This window comes from Balaenoptera borealis (assembly GCF_965194805.1).
Source record: "Balaenoptera borealis genome assembly, chromosome: 18".
Taxonomy (NCBI): Eukaryota; Metazoa; Chordata; class Mammalia; order Artiodactyla; family Balaenopteridae; genus Balaenoptera; species Balaenoptera borealis.
Window position 1 is genome coordinate 17,005,325 of NC_138877.1, and position 8,137 is coordinate 17,013,461.

At 46.4% G+C, this 8,137-nt stretch overlaps 1 long non-coding RNA gene across 1 annotated transcript; it reads right to left on the reverse strand.

Moving 5' to 3' along the window:
• Nucleotides 1-508: 508 nt before the first annotated feature.
• LOC309615772 lies at nt 509-7,567 on the reverse strand. Its single transcript, XR_014237068.1, has 2 exons — nt 7,534-7,567; nt 509-791 (listed from the first exon to the last, which is right to left on the reverse strand). It is a non-coding gene; the product is annotated as an uncharacterized lncRNA (long non-coding RNA).
• Nucleotides 7,568-8,137: the final 570 nt, after the last annotated feature.

The window sequence follows — 8,137 nt, forward strand, 5'->3', positions numbered from 1 at the left end:
TCATGGCAAGCCAGCCAACAAGTAATCTTTAAGTCCATGATGAGGAGGAGGATGATGGTGAATAGGAAGCAGCTCTGCAGAGACCACTGAACTCCCAGCGGCCACAAGCCACAGACACTCTGTTCTGGCCTTGAGTGTTCACTTCGCCCAGTATGGACACATTTTTGTAAGGAGTTATTGGCATCTGAGCCCCTGGTGACCAGGTCCTATTTTCTAAGCATGCATGTGCACGTGCGCACACACACGCGGAAGACTGTTGGAGAAACTCAAATGATGTCACTAAGTGTGCACATCAGAGCAGGCAGGTTGATGGAGAGGCTTTGGCTGCCCAACTAGGTCTGATTCTGCCAGAGCCTAAGCTCCTACTCAGGTTCTTTCCTGCCCCTGCCCTTGCTTCATTATGGTTACCATCAACTTGTTGAAGCCAAAGTTTGGGCATTGTGGAGCAGCCTTTGTCACACACACACACACGCTGCTTTTTTTAATTATTAGCACTTTTAATTATTATTTATTTATTTTTTTGGCTGTGTTGGGTCTTCGTTTCTGTGCGAGGGCTTCCTCTAGTTGCGGCAAGCGGGGGCCACTCTTCATCGCGGTGCACGGGCCTCTCATTATCGCGGCCTCTCTTGTTGCGGAGCACAGGCTCCAGACGCGCAGGCTCAGTAGTCGTGGCTCACGGGCCTAGTTGCTCCGCGGCATGTGGGATCTTCCCAGACCAGGGCTCGAACCCGTGTCCCCTGCATTAGCAGGCAGATTCTCAACCACTGCACCACCAGGGAAGCCCCACGCTGCTTTTTAAAAAAAAATTTTCAGTTACCATTAATAGAGTCTGGCCATTGCCTCTTCCTCTGGCTGTCCAGAAATTGAGACTCTGGGGTGTTTTAACTTCGCATCTGACTCATGAGATACCAGGGCCTCCTGTCTCTACCCCTGGGGATTGGGATAAAGAGTGTGCTGGGGGAGGGGCAGGTACTTAGAGGGCAGCTTGCCCTCTACTGGGTGCGTTTCTCAGCCTGTCCAGTGGAGAGAGCAACCAGCAGCTCAAGTGACAACTGAGGCGTGGTCAGCTACAATGTGCTGTGGAGTCTCTCCCCTCCTCCACCTCTCCCTGTGCCCCTCCCTTCCTCCACACACCCTTAGGGATGAGTTATGAAGTATCTCACTGGGAAGCAAGACTTGACTAGTAATGAACAGAAAACACTATAATTCGTTATTACTGATCATCTCCGTGTGCACTTTATATATTTGCAAGCACCTTTCAGGACCCGGTTAGTGACGCATGAAGTTATATATTTGCAAGCACCTTTCAGGACCCGGTTAGTCACGCATGAAGTGCTCTGCGCTACCTCACTGCCTCTGTCTGCTCCATCTCTGCGCTGCTCTTCATCAGTGCCACTCTAATTGCGTGCCTCCTGGTTAACCACCTAAAGAGGTGGGACCCACAAAAGAGTGTATTTCCATAATCGTGTGTGTGTGCACACAGAACTATCAAAATCATATTTAGTTCATAAGCAACACCTACAGTGGATGCAGTTGGTTCCCTGCCCAGGTCCCTGTTACTTCCCTCATATCCCAGCTTCTATGAGTGTTGGCTCCAGTAGCTGTCCCCTTCTGCAGAACAGAAGTCACAATGCTCAGGAGGTTATCCACTCGCTGGCATCCCATAACCAATGACTGATTGTCGTCAGGGCTCTATCAGTTATCTACTTCTCAAAGTATAACTTAGTGGCTTAAGGTAACAATAAACTTTTATTATCTCACAGTTTCTGTGGGTCGGGGATTCTGGAACAGCTTAGCTGAGTGGTTCTGACTTGAGTCTCTCGTGAGGTTGCAGTCATCTGAAGGCTTGACTAAGGATGGAGGACTTGCTTCCAGGGCGACTCCCTCACCTGGCTGGCAAGATGGCCCTCTTTGTAGATGGGAAGTTCTGTTCTTCTAACACGGCCTCTCCCAGGGCTGCCTGAGAATCCTTGTGAGCTGGCAGCTGGCTTCCCCCAGAGTGAGTGAGCAGTCCAGGAGAGCAAGGCAAAACGGCAAAGCTTTTTATGATTTCACCTCAGAAGTCACATGGCATTACACGTGCCTCATTCTTATCGTTAGATGCAAGTCACTAAGTCCTGCTCACCACCAAAGGGAGAGGAATTAAGCTCCACCTTTTGAAGGGAGGAGGGCCAAAGAAATTGGAACATATTTTTAAAGCGTGACTGGGACCAACTCTATGGAGCAATTCACAGACGTCAGAGCTTCCCTGTGGGACAGGCTGTTGTTAGTTTCCAGCTGAGACCACATGCTTGCTTAGCTTTCTTCTCTGCTAATCTTGTTTCCTTCCCTCTCCTTCTCCCAAGAGCCCTCCCCTAATAATCACTTGAACAAGAATCCCCATCTTGGGCTCAGCTTTTAGAGAATCTGACCTGAGACAACACATTCTTTAGAAAACCTATGTTCTAAAATAAATGATAACTTTCTTAATAAAATGATAACTTTCCTCCAATTTCCAGATTTGCAACATTTCTCTCAGCGATTCTTTTTAGCCATCCAGGAGCTGAAGGGTTTAAAATTCTGGTTCAGAAGGCATGTGGGGAAATGACCTCTTGCCTTCGATGGCACGGCAACAGCAACATTTCCTAAGTCTTTAACATACAAGGCCAGGGAAGAGCAAAATGTGGTATGATGGGGTTGAAGCAATGCCCCACCCTCCCTAGGTCCCACCGAGAAAATATAACAAGGCAACTTGGAAACTATCTTCAACATCAGTGCTTTTTTCATTTGCTCTCTTGATTTTAACATCTCATAAGACCAAGAATCCATGTATATTTGTGTTATTCTTTCATCCAGTGCACTTTGGCTTCTTACCTCATCACTGAAACAGCTCCTTCCTTTGGACCTTCCTAAGAGGAGGTCTCCCCACCCCAAGCCATTCACTTCAGTCCTTTAATTACATGGCCTCTCTGTGCTGCCTGACCCAGGTGACTGACCTCTCCTTCTTAAAACGCTCCTCTCTTGGATTTTGAAATAGGAGGACAGAATGAGAAAGGCGTGGTATGTTTGGGTTAGACGGATAAGCCCAGGGGAGTAATACATAGCTTCTGAGCAAGGCTGGAATGCGAATGAATCCTCTGGGGGCTTCTGCAGGGTAGACTGTAGCCAGAATGGACTGAAGGCAGGGAGAGCAGGGAGGAGGCTACACGTAGACCAGGGCTGATAGAGCCTGACCTGGAGCAGGCGGTGAGCCTTAGGGGAGCAGGCGGAGTCTGGAGACTTGGAAGAGCCACTGTCACAGGGTTCAGTGAGGGGACTTTGGATGGAGTGGGCACGGGGGGAGGGGAGTGAGGAAAATGGAGGCACTGAAGACGTGTCTAAGACTCCTCCTTGGGTGGCCAGTGATGCCATTTACCTGGATAAACTGATGTGTTTTTGTATTTTTGGCGGGGGGGGGAGGGTTATTCTTTGTTTCTGAGTTTCCTTGGCTTTATTAACTTCTAGAAGTACCTGTTCCAAGGGCCATCGATTGCTGAGAGAGGTGTGCGGCATGAACGAGCGGGTGGGTATAAGCAGCTCTACCAGGGCACCATCCCCTCTAGCTGGAGTGGTTTCCTTATAGAACCAGGAGTATTTCTGCACTGAATGCCAGAAACTTGACTTCTTAGTAGGTCAAGTACCAGGCACAATTTTCTGGCTGGGCCGAATGAGACTACACCCAGTAAACGCACTCCATTAAAGTGTGTAACAGACCTAGATTCTCTTCCTTCACAACCTTGTGAGGACACATGAGGTTACATCAATATCACAAGTCTCAGAAGTTTGAAGCCTTGCTCTTTAAAAAATAACCGTTTTATTGAGATATAATGCACATGCCATAAAATTCAGCCTTTTAAAGTTTATAATTCAGTGGTTCTTTTTTTTTAATTTTTAAAAAATCTCCTTTGAATATATAGTTACATTCCTTTTTTTAATGCTTAGTATTTTTATTGTGTTCACGCATGTGGGATCTTAGCTCCCCGACCAGGGATCGAACCCATGCCGCCTGCAGTGGAAGCACGCAGTCTTGACCACTGGACCCACAGGGAAGTCCCCAGTGGTTCTTAGTATATTCATAAAGTTGTGCAGCCATCACCACTTTTGAATTTTAGAGCATTTTCAGCTCTCCCCACCACTCCACCCCCAAAACCCTGGTATTCATTAGAAGCCACACCTTATTCTCCTTTTTAAATATATATTTTTGCTTTTTAAGGTTTGTTTGCTGTTATTGTTTGCTATTCTGTATCACTTGAATTTCCATATGAATTTTACGGTCAACATGTCAATTTCTGTAAAGAAGCCAGCTGGGATTTTGATGAGGTTGTGTTAAATCAGTAGGTCAATTTGGAGAGTATTGTCATTTTGACAATACTTAAGTCTTCTGATTCATGAAGTCTTTCTATTTATTTAGGCTTTATTTTATTTCTTTCAACAATATTTCATGGTTTTTATTGTACAAGCCTTGCAATTCTTATATCTATTCTCTAGTATTGTATTCTTTTTGATGCTATTGCAAATAGAATTGTCTTCTTAATTTCATTTTCAGATTGTTCATTGCTAGTGTATAGAAATACAGTTGATTTTTGTATACTGATCTTGTAGCCTGTCACCTTACTATACTTGTTTGTTGGTTCTGATCATTCTTTTAGTGGAATTCCTTAGACATTTCTATATAAGAGATCATGTCATCTGCAAATTATTACTGAGTGAATAAACAAGTAAGAGCTATGGCTGTAAAGAACATAAGGTGGAGACAGTCTCTAAAAGGTGGCCTTGAGAAGGCCAACAGAATGGGATGAGGATGGAGGTAGGAAAATAAGTCAGGAGGAATGGTAGAGTCAAGTGAGTGGCAGATCATAAAATCACAGATAACTGGTTGTCAGCAGCTCAGTCAGTTTCATAGCCCTTATAGAATTCTGGGTGCCTCTCCTGGGACTCATTTAAAGGATTCAGTGGACTCCTTTCAGCAGCATCACCAGTAGCAGGAAAAAGACATAAATCTAAGCCATTCTTGACATTCAGGATAGTTTCAGGCAAGACTATGAAGCACGCAAAGCGTAGAAGAAGAGAACTAAATTTTATTGCCTGCTGTGTACCAACATTTTGCATGTATTGTTTAACCCTCACAGTATTCTTTACAGCTGCAAATTTGAATTGGTCTTTATTTTTTATATACAAATAAACTATATTTGTGTAGTGGTAGCTCAACCATAAGGCACTTGCCCATTTCCCCAATCATAAGACAGGATCGAAAGAGCTCATTTGTCAATTAGTTGTTTGAAAAAATGAACAGCATATAGATATATAAACAATATCCTACATCAGTGATTCTTAACCAGGAGTGTTTTAGGAGAAAATTCTCCATGGATCTCTTGTGTTTTGACATGTTTTGTGAGCTGGGGGCACTGCACTTTTGCTCAGACTATCTTTCCAACTTTCGTTTCGTGGAAGATTATAAAGCAAATTGCCTTGAGAGACAGAAATAATGTCTCCTTCCAGGGCAGAGGGCAGATTTACTTGGTGTCTAGGGTAATGAAGATAATGTCTCACTCTGGTGTCAATGTTGGGTAGGTTTGCTTGCAGTCCCTCGAAAAGATGTGGGTTTCTTGAACTTGGGGTTCCTCTGCTTTGACACAAACCCACTATGTGCCCAGTTGTCTGCCTGGCCACTCTGTATTACCCTGCAGTACCTGAGAAACAAGGGGACCAACTTGAACATGAAGCTTATGTTGCTTGCCCTGCCATGAGTAATAAAGTCCTTTGTCTCTGACCCAGGAGTCTCATTCTTCTCTGGCACCCATGGAACTGTGGTGGCTAACTTGTGGCAGACTCCCGAGATTCAGATTCAGTATATATGTGTGTAAGTTATATATATGTATATATATACATGTGTATGTAAGTTCCGTGGGTGGTTCTGATGCACGTGTCTAGTTGAGAACCACTGTTCTCTTGGTGGTCAGGCAGGCAGGCCTGGGAGGCTGGCTGAGCTTCTAACAGGGAACAGTTTACAGTCAGAGGTACCCAGCAGGGTTCTGGAGACACTGCACGGTAAGAAGGAGGGTGCAGTGGTGTCCCATAGGGCCAGCTGGGCCTGTCTGACAGTCTCAGCTGGCTCTACCTGCTAACACATCGTGCTGGGTGAGGTGGTAGGGAATGTGCATCCACAACTCCTCAGAGAACAGCTTTCCCCAGACAGCAGTGATGGTGCTGACCGTGGACTTGCCCCTGAGCATTTTAGCTGAGGTGTGGGAGGACTCTCTCTCCTGGAAATTCTGCTGCTGATATGTGTCTCTCAAATTTAAAACAGTCTCTGAAATGATAACAATTTCAATATTTACAACAAGAACCTTATATATGTGTCATATACATCTCTCTCTCTCTCTCTCACACACACACACACACACACACACACACACACACACACACACACACACACACCTCTCGAGCTGTATGGCTTGTTATATGCTTTGAACACCTTTTGTATTTACCAAACTGTCCCCGATGGCTCTGCTGCAGGGAGCTGGAGAATAAAGAAAGTCCGTCAGAAGCTTTCTTGTGTGCTGAGTTAGATTTCCCACAGGCTGGCTTTTCCTGGGATGTGGAATGTTGGACTTTTCCTATGCTGGTTGTGGTGAGGTCCCAGTGTTTGCTGAATGCTTCTAGAACTTTAACGTACTTTGTTCTCCCTGATGAAAAGAGCTTCTCTAAAGCGGGCAGCATCCACAGAAAAGGGATGAGGTATAACTACAAAAAGGAGGAGGGTCAGACAACCCTTGAGAGAGACTCGTGGCGAGAGCGTCCTGAGCCTCAGGGATCCTGTATTCTAATCTGAAAAGTGGAGAGAATATTTAACATCACAGGGTACTTTCAGATAATGTGTGTTAAGCATTCAACACGTAGGAAATACTCCATAGTGGTAGTCATAAAGCCGATTATTAGCTGCCCTGTCAGCGGTTTTCCCTTTCCCCCCCAGTCCCAGGGCAGAGGATCAGGAAAGTGGGCAGTGGTGTAGGTGTCTAGCTGGGAGGGGTGGGGTGGGGAAGAGATTGCAGATGAAGAAATGCCGCCCCTGCTCCTCCTGGGTAGTTCTAGCTTCAACCCTGTTCTGCAGATCTCTGTGCCACTGTCCGCAGGTAGATGCCCTGGTGAACACGCCACTCCATCCCCTCCACCCACTGCCCCCCTGAGAATCTGACTTGAATCTCTTGTCTGGAGGCTCGATTTCCCAGCAGTTATCACAGCATGGGATCTCCACCTGCAGGGCGACCACTCCCACATGCAGAAGGATCCAGAAAACCACCTGCAGACACAGCTTCCCACCCCGAGACTGCAGCTGAAGGGGGCAGTGCTATCAGAGACCACGCTGGTTATGGGCTGTCGGCCTCTCCCCTCAAACCGCCCCCAAGACCACAGGCATCTAAGCCAGGCCAGCCCTGGTTTCTTTTCCTCGGAGTGGCTGTAACTACCGTCCACACATTTGGGTTTGCTCTTTTGCCAGTTTCCCAGTCCTTTCACGCCTTTTGAGAGGACACTACCAGTCATCCGATTCCCACCCTCCAGCTACCTGGAATTGGGACTGGGCGATAAATTACAGAGCCAAATGCGTGGGCACGTGACTCAGACTCGGCCAATCACCATCACCTCATCCTCAGCCACAGTAATTGGCTCTGGGGCTGAATACGTCACCCACACCCAGCAAATCAGAGCCCTTCTACGGAATTTCCGCCCTTTTTGTCTTCTCTTTCATTTTGGCTCGTACTTAACTGGGATGGCATCAAGCTGGGGGTTACCTGTGCTCATGCCCTTGTCCCCTGACACGCGGGAAAAGGAGACCAACACCAAAAGAGAATATGCTGAGTTGTTGCTTTAGTTCTTGAATCCGGTGGTGCCTGAGGCCACTTCTGTAGCTGCCCTTTCAGTTATCTGAACCAGTAAGTTCCACACTCTGCTTAATGATTTGCGTGGTTTCTGTCATTTCTAACCTTTAAAGTTGTGATTAATACAAACGTGTTCCCCATGCAGTTCCCCAGTGCAGGTGTTGATATGTCTCTATCCATTTAATCTCTGATAATAAACAAATGTTGGCTGGCCCCCCAGGTCTTTCAGGCTCTGTCCTGTG